The sequence below is a fragment of the Lepisma saccharinum genome, chromosome 1 (genome assembly GCF_977018435.1).
Source record: "Lepisma saccharinum chromosome 1, izLepSacc3.1, whole genome shotgun sequence".
NCBI lineage: Eukaryota > Metazoa > Arthropoda > Insecta > Zygentoma > Lepismatidae > Lepisma > Lepisma saccharinum.
The window spans coordinates 175,491,533-175,509,166 of record NC_139229.1 but is presented as its reverse complement, the minus strand read 5'-3'; the positions used below and the strand labels follow the sequence as shown (position 1 = coordinate 175,509,166).

The window sequence follows — 17,634 nt, the reverse complement described above, 5'->3', positions numbered from 1 at the left end:
CATTACCAAACCAAGTAAATACTTCTGACATGTTGGATTAATTGAAGTTCAGAAACCAAAATCTGTAACAAATTTTCAATTTTTTTTCGAAGCATCACAAAAATAGGCTACATTGAGACAATGTTGAAACGATCGTGCTAGAATTTTCATACATTTGGAATTCTGAAACTTGAATGAAACAGGATTTATTCTCAGAATCGTAACCAACCCGCGACCCCTCCATTATCACTTCTGCTGTCATCTTTCCAGTGTTGCTCCTGCGTCACAAGGAATATAGACTGAAGATTCCCTTATGATTGTCCCAAAATTCCCTTTCCAGCTTTTAAATTCCCTGTCCGATAAAGTCGAAAATCCCCCTTGATAGGAGTTCAAACCTAGGATCTCCAGTTTTGTAGCGCATTACGTTCGCGATTGAGGTTACAATCCATGCACCAAGCTAAGTTTTTAAAAAGAATAACTGGTTCCACACTTTTCAAAATTCCAAAAATTTAATTTTAAAGTCAAACAACAAAAACTTTATGACTAAAATTTCCATTTAACTTTTAAAGCTTTTCTCTTGAAGGTATCTAAAGTTTAATTACGAAGTATAAAAATTGTGCATTTCAGTACACACTGTATGAAACGTAAAAAAAAAGAAAGAAAGAAACTTGTGCTGGATATTCACTCATCTGCTGGATTGAGTAAGCCCCCTCAAGGATATAACAATAATATAATAATAATTATTATTAGTATTATTATTATGGAATAAAATTGTTTCATTACTATGAAATTTTAATTATTATTGTACAATTATTTTTATTATCTCTATTATTCAAATTTCTGGCGACGCCCATGGGAACAATTATGAATGAACCCCCCCCGAAATTTTTTTCTGCCTACGGCCATGCTAATATATATATATATATATATATATATAAACCTAAAAAAAGCTTTAATTTAGGCACTATAAAACTTCGTCAGTTGTTGCATTTTTTAATGAAACGCTGACATAACTTGTTCTTTCTTATTTACCTGCAAAGGAAAAAAAAATGTTAAAAACCTAAAATCCGAAGTCTACTCATGATGAGTTTTCTCCAACAAAGTTCCTGCATAAAGCTTCTATGGGGGTCATCCAGTCACTAATCAATGGGAACATGAAGGGAGAAGTAAGGGTCGTTGGGGCATTGTACTAATCACACCAGTATGGTCAAAATCAAGAATGTGTGAGACCCTAGCTCCACCCACTCCTTTTAACTATTTTCAAGACACTGGGCAAAATAAAGGGATATGAAAAGCTACTTCAGATATTTTATTTCTTTTATTCAGACCCGATTCGTAGTGGAGAATGATCTTTCCAATAGCGTAAGCCTAACATGTTGAAGGCTATTCCTATGCACCTTTCTATATCTTTTTATATCTACCAGAGTGATTAATGTAGCAATGAAAATATGCTAACTTCGAAATAATTCATAACAAGAGGAATCTTAACCATTATGAGATTGACTGTGACTGCATTCTGACATAGGATAAGGAAATTATGTATAAAAGAGGAGAGGGTAGTATATTCACAAAACATGAAACTTAGTGTGCCATGAAGCGAAGAAGTTTTGGAACCCCTTTTTTAAATGGTCAAAAATTAATATCTCTGAACCATGGCAAAATGATGCTATGAGGAAAAATACAAAACACGAGGGAAGAAGGAATATGAGCAATGTCACACTGACTGATACTTCAATCATAAGCATCGCAACCGAGTTATTACAGGCGGGGGGGGCATTCTGTGTAATATCCTAATATCTTACATACACACAATACACTTTTTCTGGATTCTTGGGAGTCCCACTAACGATGCACGTGCTTTCAATGCTGAATGAATGTCGTTGGTTAACATATGATCTGTATAATAAAAAGTAGATTGCGACGTATGGTATTATTGAGTTGTAGATACCTGAGATTGCATGATAGGACTAATTAGCTTGGACTATCCATTACTAATTATAAATAACGAAATTAAAAGGGCATTAGTCCTATAAAAAAATCTTGTATTACTCCAAATATAGCGTGACTTTGGGGGAAAATTGTTGAAAATAAATTGAACTATTATTCTCACTTTTTCAAGTGAAGATGAAGTTACAAGAGAAAGGAGTAAATCTGCATTCAGTACAAAAACATTATCGTGACCAATCCTATGTGAACCGCACGCGATGCCACTGCTCAAAAGTCCCCATAACTCCAACTCCAGGTTGTGAATTGGTGACTACTTGTTTACAAATGGCCTGGAAATAGTTTCAAGAATCAAGAACCTTGGCAAAAATGGTCTCTGTCCCCCATATTAGATAACATATCAAAAGTCATGGCATATCCATATTGAGAATAGGTACACATCTTGGAAAATGGTGCTCACATTCACTTCATTTCTTGGTGCTAGACAGTAAACTGGAAATAATGTAAACTTTTCATACAACTGTAGTATAAAATACTTTCAGAAAACATCAAAGATTTTTATTTTGTAAAAGTTTGGTGTGGTCACAATTTCTCTGTACAACACTCAAAAAGCTATTAATGTTTACCTTACTTCATTTCTTTTCAATTTTAAATTAAACATCATCCTGAAAAGGTATATTATGTTGAAAATTCATCAATGTCATCATAAAACACAGATATTGCTGAAAAAAGAACTTATTTATCCGATGCAGTATGTATATAGCAAAATAAATAAAAAAAAAAGAAAAGAAAACTGAAACCAGACATCTGGGATGCACGTGGCCCTGTTTCTCCCCAAACAAAACCGGATAATTTTGGGTGGCTGTTGATTTTTTTATTATTATTATTTTTACACACAAACACAGCAGGTTAAAAAAAACACCAACCTGGGTTAATTTGGGTTTTGTCGAGCTTTTATAAATAAAATGTGAATACATGTAATAATTCACATTTCTAATTGCCGCTCAACCTACCCACTGCACTTCGCCACCCGGCACACCAACTAGCAAACCACAACAAACTGCCAAACTACAGTAATGTTTATTTTTTATCCTTTATCCTCTTAGGATTTCCTGGTTACCTCTGTGGATAGCAAGTTTGTATGTTTGAATTGATATTAGCAGATGTATCAATAATGGTATATGTAATTCTATGCTATTTGGTATAAAAACTGTAGTAACGAATGTATTCAATATTGAGCAAACATAAATACGTTGCTGTTCAACATACATATTGGAATCTTTAGTCTAAAGTACCTGCAGAATCTACAGTTTAATATAGGCCTATGTAATTTCTTAATAAAGATTAAACGTTTGAATTGGTGTACTGAGCTCCGATATTTCATTCTATTTCATTTCAATATTACAAGTGTTGTGCATTTCAGATAGCAAAATTAATCTCGAGTAATACTGACAGTCGTGATTGCATTATAAGAATCTAAAATGCAATCTTCATTAGTATACACCTCTATGATGTTCCTTCATTTCATAAATCATTGAAATACCACAGTTAATGAAAAACCCACTGGGTTTTAAAATGGGTTTTTCAAGTGGGCCCTGAAACACAAAGGTACATTTAGCAAAGTGATTGTTCAGGGACACACATGCAAATCTCAATTACATAACAACCCCCCCAAATGTTGTGGAATAAATTAAGAAATTTAGGGCTAGGAGTGAAATGTAACGTAGATCCTAGTTGTGTTTCTTCCCTTGATGAATTAAATATGCATCTCTCTCTCTCTCTCTCTCTCTCTCTCTCTAATTCAATGAACAACGATGCTAAAAATGTTACTATTAGAGCTATAGCAAACCACAAAACAGAAATGAAAAGAGTTTAATTTTAACTGTCTATGAGTTCCAAGTTGCAACTGCAATAGGTTGGATCAAATCTGGTTCTGAAGGAGCCAACAACCTCCCATTGCGACTAATAAAGCTGATTTTACCTCATGTATTGCCATACATCACTGACATTTTTAATCTTTCTCTGCTGGTATTTCTCCAGATAAGTGGAAAATTGCACATGTTCTTCCTATCGCCAAGACTGACCCCGCCACTTCCATTGACAATTTCCGACCTATCAGCATTCTTCCCGTGCTATCGAAAGCATTAAAATACATGCTGACGACCAAATCAGCCGACATACAATGAAGTTCTGGCTCAGTTTCAGTCGGGATTTAGACCTAATCACAGCACTAGCACCGCCATGACTCCCATAACCGACGATGTCAGACAAGCTATGGACTGCAGACAGGTGACAGTTTTAGTTTTATTGGATTACACAAAGGCTTTCCAGTCACTCAACCATGATATTCTCATTTCCAAAATAAAATCGTTTTTTATTTCACCTCCTCTGCAACCGACTGGGTCAAATCCTACTTAACTGGATGTAAACAAAGGTTGGTTTATGATGGCAAGTACTCAGCACTATCTGAGATCACTTGTGGCATTCCGCAAGGATGTGTACTCAGCCCTTAATTATTTCTTTATACATTAATGACCTGCCAAATATCTTAAAACACTGCCGTTATCACCTGTATGCCATTGACCTCCAGTTGTACTATTCAGCACCTCCAGTAATGTTAAGCGATGGTATTTTCAAGGTTAATGAAGATATAGAGAGGATTGTTAACTGGTCGCTAGACAATGGCATGTATATTAACCCTAATAAAACACAAGTAATTTTGATTGCTTCCGATAAACTGAAACGTTACGTAGATCTTAACATTCAGCCTGCCATTCTTGTAGATTCAACTTGTATTCCATTTAGCCAAACTGTTAAAGATCTGGGAATTGTATTAGATGGAAATTTATCATGGTCACATCACACAAGTTCCGCGTGTAGAAAAGCCTTCGCATCTCTGTATTCTATAAGATGTATGGGTAAGTTCCTCCCCACCTCTATCAAGGCCAAACTATGTCAGTCCCTAGTTTTATGTCATTTAGATTATTGTGACGTAGCATATTCCGGCTTAACAGGTGAATCAGCTAGATGTCTGCAGAGTGTTCAAAATGCCTAGCACCTTATTTTCTCAAATTGGGGTAGTTACATATGCAAGAAAGACTAACGCTGCACATTATGATTTTACTTTACAAAGACTAACGCTGCACATTATGATTTTACTTTACAAAGTTCTCAACCTCAGGTCACCTTCCTATCTTCTCTCTCGCTTTCAATTTCTTCATGAATTTCACGATCATGACACCAGATCACACAGCTCCTCAGCTCTCTCTATCCCTGTAAACAGATCAAACTTCTTATCAAACTCTTTCTCCGTATCGGCTGTAAGACTATGGAATCAGTTGCCAGAAAGCACTACAACAGTAAGCTCAGTCGCTTCCTTTAGCAGACGTGTTCGCCACTCTCTTCAGAGTACTCATTAGATCTTCCCCTGTCAAGCAGACTAAAAGTCATATGCAAGTGCATGAATTCTTGTAGTTACTTATATGGGCAAATCCTGAGAAGTGGTGATACCAAACAAAAAAAAATTCAATATGCACATGTCATGTATCAAATTAAAGCATGGAATCTCTACTTCAATAATATTGCAAAAAAAATTAATTAAATCAAGAAATGGCAATACTATGGCCATATCTGTGAAAGCTTGTTTGACATTGTTAAATTATCGTATTAGATGCAGATCTGGCAACATGTTTATCTGCAAGTGATGCTATCTAAAATGGCTGACTTGATCTTCTAAGTTATGGACATAGGTGGTGTGTTTTTTATCAAAGGAATTGCAAAGCCTCAACTTTCATGGTAAATAACATTCATTTTAGAAAAACTAATTAGCACGTCACAACCGTAACAAAAATGAACCTTTCAATTTGAATAAAACAGATTCTGTACTCAGTATTGTTTTGCAACATGTGTAATATAATCAAAAGTAATAGTGGCCATGTGTGCAAACATAAAATAAACAAAAATGCTATTTTGTCCAGTTGTTACTATTTAATTTTAGCGTTATGGTTGTGACACACATACTGTTATAGTTGTGACACAAAGTAAAGTGTTTCGGTGGCGACATGATATATTTGTTGCTGTTGTTTACACTGTAAACACCGTGTAAAAGACAGTTTACACTATAAAGAACATACACACAATGTACACAACACAATACGCACAATGTACACATCGAAAGCAACAATATATTTAGTAAAATGAGATCACCGTTAAGGAATTTGAGCAGGACGAGTAAGAAAAAGTTCAATGTTAAGACATTACGACTACTGATCAAGAAGTTATGACTACTGAAGAGTGTACTGAAAAAATATGTAGTTGTTGAATATAAACACAAGTTAGTAGACTTAGTCAAAGCATTGGGTATTGTAAACACATGCAAGATGGCAAAATTTGCATTCAGTATTTCAGGGAAAAAATGGTAAGTTGCCATATTATGTTTTACCTGCTAATGATGATTTTGACACAGATATTGCAATAGAACAGATTAAATGATATTTGCCTACGCCCACAGAAGTTGCTGAGAAATTGTTTTTCAAAGATAACAAGTTTTAAAAGTTAGTGCTTCCATAGCATTGTAATCATAGCATATTGTAATTGGCTATATATAATTTTGGATATAATTAAAATTAAAATAATGTCAATTCATTGCTTTCTCTCTTGCTTGACAGCGTCTCACATGTGGGTTTACATAAACTGTAGGATAAATGCAGATTTTTTATTTATTTCAGTACAATGTCACAACCGTAAAGAAGTTACAACATTTTTTTCTAAGGAATCTAGGAATCTACAGAGAAAAATTTATGAATTCAACTCTACATATCTGTTGTGAAATTTTACATTTTTTTCATTTTGGTATTTTTCTTTAAGGGGCACAAAATGTGAAGTGATAATCAAGAAAAAAAAATGTGTCACTAATCGCGTCAGAACCGTAACAACAACAAACTAATTTTTTTGTAATAAGTACAACATTAAATGTGAACAAATGAATGTTCCATGTTGTACCTTTAGGTGAATGTTAAACACAGAAAAAAATGTATTAATGTTTTCAGAAGACAAAATAGCTGTAACCACTTGATGAAGGTGTACTTTGTGTCACAACCTTAACCAGTATTTGCCCATATACAATTTTAAATTTTGCATTCCATATATCGTACTTTGTGTATTATATATTTTTTGTGTTATATTCAGGGCGTTAAGACTTGTGTGTATGAGTATAATGTGTGTCTGTGTGGACCTATGTGAAATTACTTAATGTACTTTGTGTTTAATATAATAATGTATCATTTTATGTGTATGGTTGAGTGGAAGAAAAGGCTTTGTACAGCCTTAGCTCCACCATTTAAAACAAGGTGTGAATAAATAATAATAAATAATTCTTAGTTGGTGTTTATAATATGTCAATCATGACCCAGGGAAAAAATATGAAATTTATTGAAAAGCAAATTTCATGTGATTATGGCAGGGAACTGTGTAAGCCGCAAAGCCACAAACATTGCAAGACATGAGACATGCGATTGGAATTACCTTTGCTTCCTGTCCCTTGGAAATCATATCTACCGTTTGTTGATCTGTTTTACAGTGTTGTAGATGATGTGTTGCTGCCAATGAACATCTATAACTTTAAGGTATGTGGTATAAAAAAAAGTTCATGGTTGTTGTTATTAGTGGTCCTGAGTGTATAAACACTATTTTGGGACACTATATATTGATACCCTATTGGTAACATGTGGCAATGATTAATTTTCATCAGATATATCTTGGGCACGAGGTTTGCTGCAGACAAACAATTGTAGTGCTTCTTGCACGGTACATGCCATACTTGCCTAGGCTATTTTGACATTTGACTGTGTGTTCTTTAACTCTTCAGCAAAACTAGTGTCTGCCTGCACAGAAATTTTGGTAAGATTTCTTTAGATAGAAATCAGTATTTTATGTAAGGGTCATTTCAAAAAGTGATTACATGTTCCTAAGTGTATACTATCATTACTGTGGAGGACGAAGTAACTGTCACTAGAGAGGAGTAAGGGGGGGGGGGGATCTAGCACTTTCCAACCCTACCACTCAATTAGTTGTCCCACTGCAGCTTGACACCCATGTAGCTTTGCAACATAATTGGATGTCTCGCCAGAAGTGTTTGTTGTTTCCGACAAATTGCCGGATAAAAGTTATTCTCCAGACAGTTATGGTTACACTCAATGCTCACGGTAACTCCCTTCAGCATTGTGTGACAAAGTAAAACACTCTCGTAGTAGTAGGCAACAATAAGCATCACTTTATGTTGCTGGGAGGTTCTCGAAACTTTTGAGTTCTGGGTGAATCAGCATGACAAACCACTGTTGGATATGGAAGTGCCTCATTGTCACAAGCTTGCACAAGTCCTCTGTGACACTTTACAGCATTTTTTCCACCTGCAACTTGAATTCTGATGAACACAATTTGGTTTTTCATGAGAACGATTTAGAGTGCATTCCTCAATAAGCCTGCAGTCAGCAGTGCTGCCACTGCACAACAATCTGTGAAACTATGATATGTCACCTGTAGAAGCTGGCATAAAGTCATTATCTGATTCCATGGTTTATTGTTGCTACCAGTAGTAAATAATGGGCATATTGTTCAGTAGCTTTTTTAAAAAAATGATCTCCTTTATTTTCAATATGCAAGAGGAAGACATAGTGACTGGGTCAATCCATGTCAAGTGTCCAGGATATGAGAAAATCGTTGCTCGACAATTTTTTAAAAAATTAATTTTCTCTGTGCAGTTACTGTACCATGTTGTTAGTTGAAAACGGTCATTATTTTAATTTTAGTGGCTGTAGGTTTCGAGTGGCAGCCATATTTGTTTTCAAAGATCCGCCATTTGGTGGTGTCGTAAGGGGTTACCGAATCTGAAATATCTCAGCCCCTAATTATCCTATCGATGTGGAACAAAAACCAAGATGATCAGCAAACTGTAAGCTACAAGACTGTGTTTTAGCAATTGTTACATATGAATTATGAAAGGGTGAAATCTACGTTTGAAAAAGTAGGTCATTGACGCTAAAAGTCCTAATTTTAGCAGATAATATTTGCAAGAAGGGACATGGTGAGGAAGTTGAGCTTTACTGGATAAAGAGCTCTGATATAGATGTGCTCATTCACCAAGTTTCAACCCTTAGACATGCCCCCTTTTTTTCTAGAAATTATTGAAAAGTGAAAAAAGTGCACCTTTCACAGGTAAGATATCTCTGGTGGGGGACCTGATAAAAATATACAATCCCTCCCCATAGTAGTTTGGTATGAATATATTATGTACCAAAAATTAGAATTTTCAGATTTCATTATAAGTACCTTTAATATTAACACAAAGTTATACCTACAAATAAGCATATGCAGAAGTACAGATAAATGAGAGTTTACTGTATATACATCATAAATCAATTGACAGTGGACGAATAACTCACAAAGGGGTTCATCAAAGCATACAAGAACAACACTGGGTTACTTATTACCACTTGAACAGAGTATTCCACAAAAAGTTGTGAGATTTCATCACACAACTGAGGAGTGATAGTGTGACAACGACCAGTTGCAATTGTAAGCTCAATGGGTGTAAGCTACCTTAAAATATTCTTGAAAGGCACCCATGTCTTGTTGTCTCTTGAAATTTGGAATGAAGCTCGTGGTCCATGTGGTTCGAAAAAATGAACTTTGAGGTCATGATGTTCGATGCTGACTTCTTCAAGAATTCCAATATACCAGTTTGCATCATAATAAATACACGCAACTATGTCACCTGTTTGGAGGTGACATCATTGTTTTTGGTATTGCACTTTTCCTTCACAACAAATAGTCTTGTGTAGCAAGTAGCTCATAATGATTTTCCAGGAATAAGATCTACAACATAATTATTTTCCTTTAGTAGGTGTGCACTCGTAATTTCTGGAAGTCCTTTAGTTATGACTTTTTTATGGATTTTTAGAGGGTCGTAACGCGATTGACCAAAAAGATGATGATACTTTCGAGAAAACTTCACTTCATGCTAGTTGCATATGTTTCCAATGCCACTGCTTCTTCTCAATATCAGAAGATTCCTCTTTCCTTCACTGAAGTCACCAAGTACCTTCATGCTTCTTGACACTGGCCCATACACATCCTTATGTCATTCTTCACCACTTAATTTACCTACATCCAGTGGCGTGGCGTGGGATTTTTAAAAGTGTTACCGGTTATCAGTAGGACATTTAAGGGAGGAGCCGTAAGACTTGGGTGCCTCCCCACCTCATCCCCCCCCCCAATGTCTTCCAAGTAGTTGATATAATATTATTCTGGCACGTCTGCAATTCAGTACTAGATTTTGGTAAAGTTATTAATCAGGAGAAAAAAAATGTTGACATAAGGACTGAAGTGAAATCGTAAACATTGGTTGTTGACACAATAATACGTAATTTGATACTTACAGAAACATCGAAGGCTACTTATAGAGCAGATCAATCCAACGACTCTTCTTTGAAAATAATTATATGATGCTGTGGTCCCAGGTTCGAATCCTTGCTTGGGCATGGGCATTTGTGATGTCTATTCATCAATTTCATCATATCATCACTCATCCCCATCTTCGTAAATTAGCCAAAAGTGCCACAAGCAAAGCAAAATCAATCAAATCAAATCAAAAAAGTTCTATGATGCTGTCATAAAGTGAAGTTTTTCATTTGAATTTGAATTTTTGGGTGCGTCATGGTCATGGTCCATGTTATCCACACCTGAATTCCACACTTTTTTTCACCCGAAAATAGAGTACATAGCCAACAAAAGAGTTTCGACAACTGCGCACATCCACATAACCACGGACAGTCGTTATACCACGAAACATTGAAATGTCGGTCATATCCACAGACGACTTGGTTTTTAAATCGTTCAAAATAGGCTTTGGCCTCCCTTTCGCCACAATTTAGCTTTTTTCTGCAAAAGAACGAATCAAAAGATTGCTTCAAAATATCTTCTATCATACAATTACACACACTGTTCAGATAGGATGAACCCGTCACCTCGGAACTCGGAGCAAGCTCCATTCCGCTTGTTAATTAATTGACATTGCCCAAAAACAACATAAAGATGAAAGACACCACTCACAAAACTCGCACTGCACAGTCCTTCACGCAAACCGTTGTTTACTTTTGTAACATGTGAAGCACCCTCCTTGCCCCCTCCCCTCTCAGCATCGGCGCTTCCCCAATATTTCCTTCGGAACCTGCAAGAAGTCTAGTTCTACTACTGTTGCCATCTTAGTTATTTTGAAACCAGATTTGCCCAAATCGCGGAACTTTTCGTTTCAAATGTAGAGTAGATGTAGTCTTCATCTGTTTCTTAACTACTCCCACTCCCATGTTTCGCTAAATCCACTGAAATCTCATTTCTGACACCACTACTATTTCGTATATTTTACGTCCCTTGCTACCTTTAAGGCTTTCGCTTTATAGGATAAACGTAATCGTGACGATGAGGATGCATGGTGAATTATTTACATAAAATTATTATTTCTTTGTGTATGTAATTATTATTTTTTTATAATTATGTAAGTAAAATAATAACAACAAACATTTCTTACTGAGGATTCGAACCTGCGACAATTGACACTTCAGAGCGTGCTAAGATAACAATCGGGAAATTATGCTTGTAAGTAATGTTTTCACCCAAAAACAGTTCTACCACCTCAAAAACATTGCTTCAATCCGAAATTATCGCATACCTGCGACAACGTATGTCGATCTCAATCGACCCTTTCAACAATTATCACAAATTCCTGTAACCGAAATAATATTATATGTGTGAAATATAGAATTTTAGGTTGACATTTTAGAAGGACAGCAGACCCCTTGATCATGCCCATCTCTCTCCTCTCCTTCTCGCCCATGACGTCGAAGAAGGACAAAGAGGACTTTCGTAATCGCTGATATTTAGAGTAAATACAAAATATCACTTGGTAGTTTGATTTTCCACCAGTGCGATTTGATTTTTTAAATTTTGATTTGGCGATTTAAGTCCACTCATGCACAGTAATGTTAATCGTGACAGTTTAAAGTGGGATCCGAACCACTTGTGCCTCCACCGGGTATCGAACCCGGGATCCCTTGATTACAAGGCAGCGACGCTACCACTGCGCCATCGTTCCCCAGTGTGACTGGACACCTTCAGAGTAAGATAGACCCGATTAGGCGACTTAGCTCTTTTCTGTCAATTGAATATGGCAACACTGATCTGTTTCCGGTAAGTAGCACCGGCAACTGCGGCGGCTCAACAGTCAGGCCATTAACCCGCCTCCTCCTCCCGCCGAAACAGTCTTTGCTGTGACGGAAAGTCTTCCTTGGGTGGGCTCAGGTACCTTTCCTCATGTTGCCTGAGGAGGGTACCGGATCAGTCCTCCTCTTCGCTTTTGCCGGTGTCAGAAAAAATGTCAGTCTGCAATGTTTACTTTACGACAATATTACCAGTTTATGTACGTAATAATATTTTAAGACGGGTTCTTCAATTCTTTATATTTTGGTGTTACCTGCGGTAATAGTGGCTACATGCACGCCACGCCTCTGCCTACATCACATTCCATTTTGTCACTAACTGGATGTAACGATACACAGAACTGCAGAAACACAACCTTCCTCTTGAGCTGCAAGCATCTGAATGAGGCACCAGTGATGAATTCCCATGAGATGCATGTCTGAACACGATTGTGAATGTTGGAACGAGCAACTTACTTATGCTTACTGCTTTCATGTATATCTATTCTAATTTACCTCATATAACTTTTTCTTGTATGCTTTGATAAACCCCTTTGTGAGTTATTCGTCCACTGTCAATTGATTTATGATGTATATACAGTAAACTCTCATTTATCTGTACTTCTGCATATGCTTATTTGTAGGTATAACTTTGTGTTAATATTAAAGGTACTTATAATGAAATCTGAAAATTCTAATTTTTGGTACATAATATATTCATACCAAACTACTATGGGGAGGGATTGTATATTTTTATCAGGTCCCCCACCAGAGATATCTTACCTGTGAAAGGTGCACTTTTTTCACTTTTCAATAATTTCTAGAAAAAAAGGGGGCATGTCTAAGGGTTGAAACTTGGTGAATGAGCACATCTATATCAGAGCTCTTTATCCAGTAAAGCTCAACTTCCTCACCATGTCCCTTCTTGCAAATATTATCTGCTAAAATTAGGACTTTCAGCGTCAATGACCTACTTTTTCAAACGTAGATTTCACCCTTTCATAATTCATATGTAACAATTGCTAAAACACAGTCTTGTAGCTTACAGTTTGCTGATCATCTTGGTTTTTGTTCCACATCGATAGGATAATTAGGGGCTGAGATATTTCAGATTCGGTAACCCCTTACGACACCACCAAATGGCGGATCTTTGAAAACAAATATGGCTGCCACTCGAAACCTACAGCCACTAAAATTAAAATAATGACTGTTTTCAACTAACAACATGGTAAAGAAACTGCACAGAAAAAAATAGATTTTTTAAAAATTCTCGAGCAACATGGATTGTCCCGACTATGATCAAGAGATGTCTCAAACTATTTTGCGGGAATGAAGTTGAAAATAAGGCACCAAGTGGAAAATGAAATGGATGGAAGATATGTCTTATGCACATGTTTAAGTGTGATCTGTGTACTGGTTAACACATCACATCTGCAACCATGTACTTTTAAAAAAAATAACACATTTGAAGGTATGTATAGACATTCCCTTGTGAAGTTATGTAAAGAATGAATCCACCGTTCTTAGGTTAGTACGTGAATGAAAAGGAAATACAAAAAGTGCAAAGACATGAAGAAAACAATGTCAGACCAGATATGACAAAATGTGGCTCCGAATACTGAAAACAAACGATTTCAGTTGATTTTAGATCCTGGAAATATGTTATTGTTAAGTAAAGTTATGTCTGTTACCTTAGCATGTTATTTTACTGTGAAGCAGAACAGCCCGAAGGCTTCACGCAAGTGAATATAGCACCCAAAACGACTGTCCACAACAGCAACTATAAATTTATGTAGTTAGGTTAGGATCGTTAGGTTTGGTACTGGTATCTATTTTCGGCATGTGCTTTCGCTATTTTATAGTGTACATACAAACAGTTTTTACTAACATAAAGTGGCAAAAGTACTCGGTGGGGCGAAGTTCGTGTGGAGGACTAGTGTGGGGTTTCATACACCCTACGGCCACTTTTCCTTCATCATAAGAAACACACACAAGTCTAGCCACATTTGTTGATGTTGGCTTTTAATACCCACTCCCTAGATTAGTAATTGACATAAAGAGCTGTTTGCATCTGTCACATGCAGATAAATACATACTCTACCTATATCAGGGCCCAATTCCCTTTTGCTTTATTGCGATTTCATCATGCTATGAATGAAATTTTTACAGGGTTTGATTTCGATTTAAGTCTGTTAACACATACTGCGAAGTTTTAGAGATCACTTGTCAACAGAGAATACCTTGTCCATGGGAAGCGTGCATGCTTGCATAAAGTAATTTTGAAGTTGATTTTCCAACATTTCTTTTCTTTGAATCCAAACTGTGCTCATTACTTTACGGAAGGTTCAAATTTCATGTGACAATGTTTTCTAAAATTCTAAGATAATAGTCTTTCTGCTGGGAGAATTTGAAAAAAAAATCATAAAAGAATCAGAACCATTACCTATATCAGCAATGCTTGTTAATATTCAAATGCATTTCAACATGACTGAAATAAACAAGTACCTTCCAGGAAACTGTACACATGCCCTTAATATCAAACATAAAACGCCTTACTCATCACAAAATAAATATTGTTAATTGTTAAAACACATGACAGCTTCAACTTTCCATTATACTTCAACAAAACTGTGATCCAGTGCACGCGATTAGTATCACATACACTGTATATCCCAGCCATGCAAAATAGGATCAAGAGCAAATTTCTCAGCAACTTGTACCACATAAACCATCTCTAACATCTTTACATACAAAGGTGAGTAACTTATTGGGTGTGCTAAAAAGAGGATTCTGCACTTGAAAAGAATCACAAATATGGAACCACAAATGTATATTAATGGAGGAAATATCATTATGTCCCTGTCCCCCCCCCACAAAAAAAGGGAGGATGAGAAACATGAGTAATACATGGGAAAATAAAATCATACAAGAAGACAATGAACAATAAAAATCAGAAAGTCCAACCATTTGATATTACAGGTAAAAACCTAAATTGGTTAAACCTAAGGTATGGCAATCTGTACAATTAGTTTAATATGATGCACTAATTTCACTTGATTTTTTATATTTAGTGTTGCTCTTCTGCCATTTCTAGCTAGAAGGGACACTCACAAAGAACACATTCGCCCAGTCCAGGATTGAAACCTGGAATCCCTGGCACCGTAGCATAAAGTGTCCACCAGTCTGCACACATGAACTAATGTGTATGTGTTTATATTTCAATATAATAAAACTAAGCAAGTGTTAGGAACAGAACGAGAAATGTGCACCATCAAAAAAAGAACTGCATATGTGTGTGTCTATAGAACCAACCTTTCCTCCAAATTCATTTTCTGTACAATATTACAAGAACCTAGGTACATATCATTATTCATCAATTTATACTGTGTTAAACTGATTAGTAAAAAAGAATCCCTTTTGGAAGAAGACAGCTCAGCTTTCCCACTAATTTTATAATAATTCAGCATATAATTAAAAGACAGTACAGTTGTTTAAAATGCAGAGAAATTAAGAATTGTTTCTTGAAAGAGAAATCCCATCACTGAGAATATGCTTGAATTCGTGACAGTAGAACTTGGCATTCATTTATGATCTACTACCTGTACATTTCAGCATGAAAAATGCAAGAATTTTTCTTTTCTACTGCAGTTAGTTAAAACCTGTGTGGCAGATACTAAAAGATTAACAATGACCTGCAGCATACACAGTCTACTGACGGCATATAGGAAGATTGTATCGCTTCCAACTTTAAATTACTTCAATTGCAAAATTTAACAATCAATTTTCCAGATTTGTACATGACAAAAGCATGGAATGGAATCCATGCTTTATCTTGTTAGTTCCATTAAAATTCAAACAATAAGTAATGAGCATCTGTTCCTCATTTCATGTAATTTAGAGTTGACGATAAGTTTAGCTTCCATAATATTATTACTTCATCAAGAAAGAAAAATTAATATTTGGAATTGTATTAAGCATACGTACAATATAGGCCTGCAAATGTCCATTTTATTAGTAGCAATACTTCCGAAATCAAGTTGGCTTATCACTGAAAACAAAATACACATAACCTGCTTTCTGTAAAATAATTAATATCGAGGAGTGTGAATATGCACCCAGACTACAAAAGAAGGTTATTTTCCACTTGTAATCTTCTTCGCATTAAGCCGCGCTTTCGCACATAACCATAATTAATCTCGGACCAATTTCACAATTTCTGTGTACAAACTAATTTACACAAGGCACAGATAAATGGTGCAGAAGTGCTCATAAATTTCCAAGAAGCCAGTCTATCGGTTTTCCCTAAAAAAAAAAAAAAATTACAACCCGGCTTTTGAATTTGCAGGATGATCAGTATAAACAACAGCTGTTGTCATAGCGACAGTAATTTAACATCACTTCACAATCCATTTTAACTGTTCAGCTATTGCATAACCTATCAAAGTGTTTCCTTTTTAATTGATGATACCCGACGCAATGACAGCTAGTATTGCGGCAAATACGAATATTTTCGAAAATGACAGTTCTCGTGTCTTCACCATAAGGTTATAAAATAGTTTCTCCGGTAATATAATCATTTACCAAACATAACATTATTAACAGTAATTGGAGCACTGAATACATATAAACTTCTTTCTTACCTTGAATTTAGTAATCCCTTTCACGTTAGTAAATTTCACGCTAAATACAACGGCAATCACAACAAAGAATCAATTTCACGTGTTCTTCTCTCGAGCAAAGAAGCTTCTACATGGACGCCATCTCTTGATTCATTTCTTATATGCGAAAACAAAGGCGCAAATGAAAACAAAAGACTAACAAGATGCTATAATTTAACATTCCGCATGCTGTTCAATGATTTTTTTTATCGAAGATAATAAAAATTATGGTAAAAGATAAACAGTGTTAAGCCTTGTGCGAAAAGTTAATAGAAATAATATGTAACGTATACAATATTTTTTTCTTTAAAGAGAAGATATTACCAATATACACGAGCAAGAATGCCGGCGCAGTTCAAGATATAGTTTCCAGTACGTTTCCTTGTACAAGAGTATTTACATTAAAATAGATGCAATCGTTCTGAACGTTTAACATTCCATTGTTTCATTGAGAGTATATTTTCTTCGTGCAATTCGTACACTTAAAGAATATATTGTAACTTTCCTTTACAGATGTTCAAAACGGGAACTGAGAATCCACTGAATGTTGGATATTATAAAATCATTGAAAAGGTTTTCTCGGGCAATCAGCCAGGTGATTTCCGGAAAGGCTTCCGAGCTTTCGAGAGCTAACGTCACTCATCTTCATCTTCTCACTTCATTCCCTGAAGATGAATGACGTTAGCTCTCGAAAGTTCGGAAGCCTTTCCGGAAATCACCTGGCTGATTGCCAGAGTAAACCTTTTCAATATTCGCCGCCAGGAAAGCTTCAAGAATTATTATCAGGCGCGTGCCCAGGATTT

General features: G+C 35.8%; 1 protein-coding gene across 4 annotated transcripts in view; it reads right to left on the bottom strand.

Annotated features, from left to right (window-relative positions):
• msi (RNA-binding protein musashi) overlaps nucleotides 1–16,938 on the bottom strand; it is a 531,937-nt gene extending 514,999 nt beyond the window's left edge. For 2 of the 4 annotated variants that reach the window (XM_083143243.1, XM_083143252.1), the window contains exon 1: nucleotides 16,814–16,938. The gene's annotated coding sequence lies outside the window, so the exon portion shown is untranslated. The remainder of the gene's footprint in view (nucleotides 1–16,813) is intronic. The other 2 variants (XM_083143224.1, XM_083143234.1) reach the window with 1 other exon arrangement.
• Between the last annotated feature and the right edge of the window lie 696 nt (nucleotides 16,939–17,634).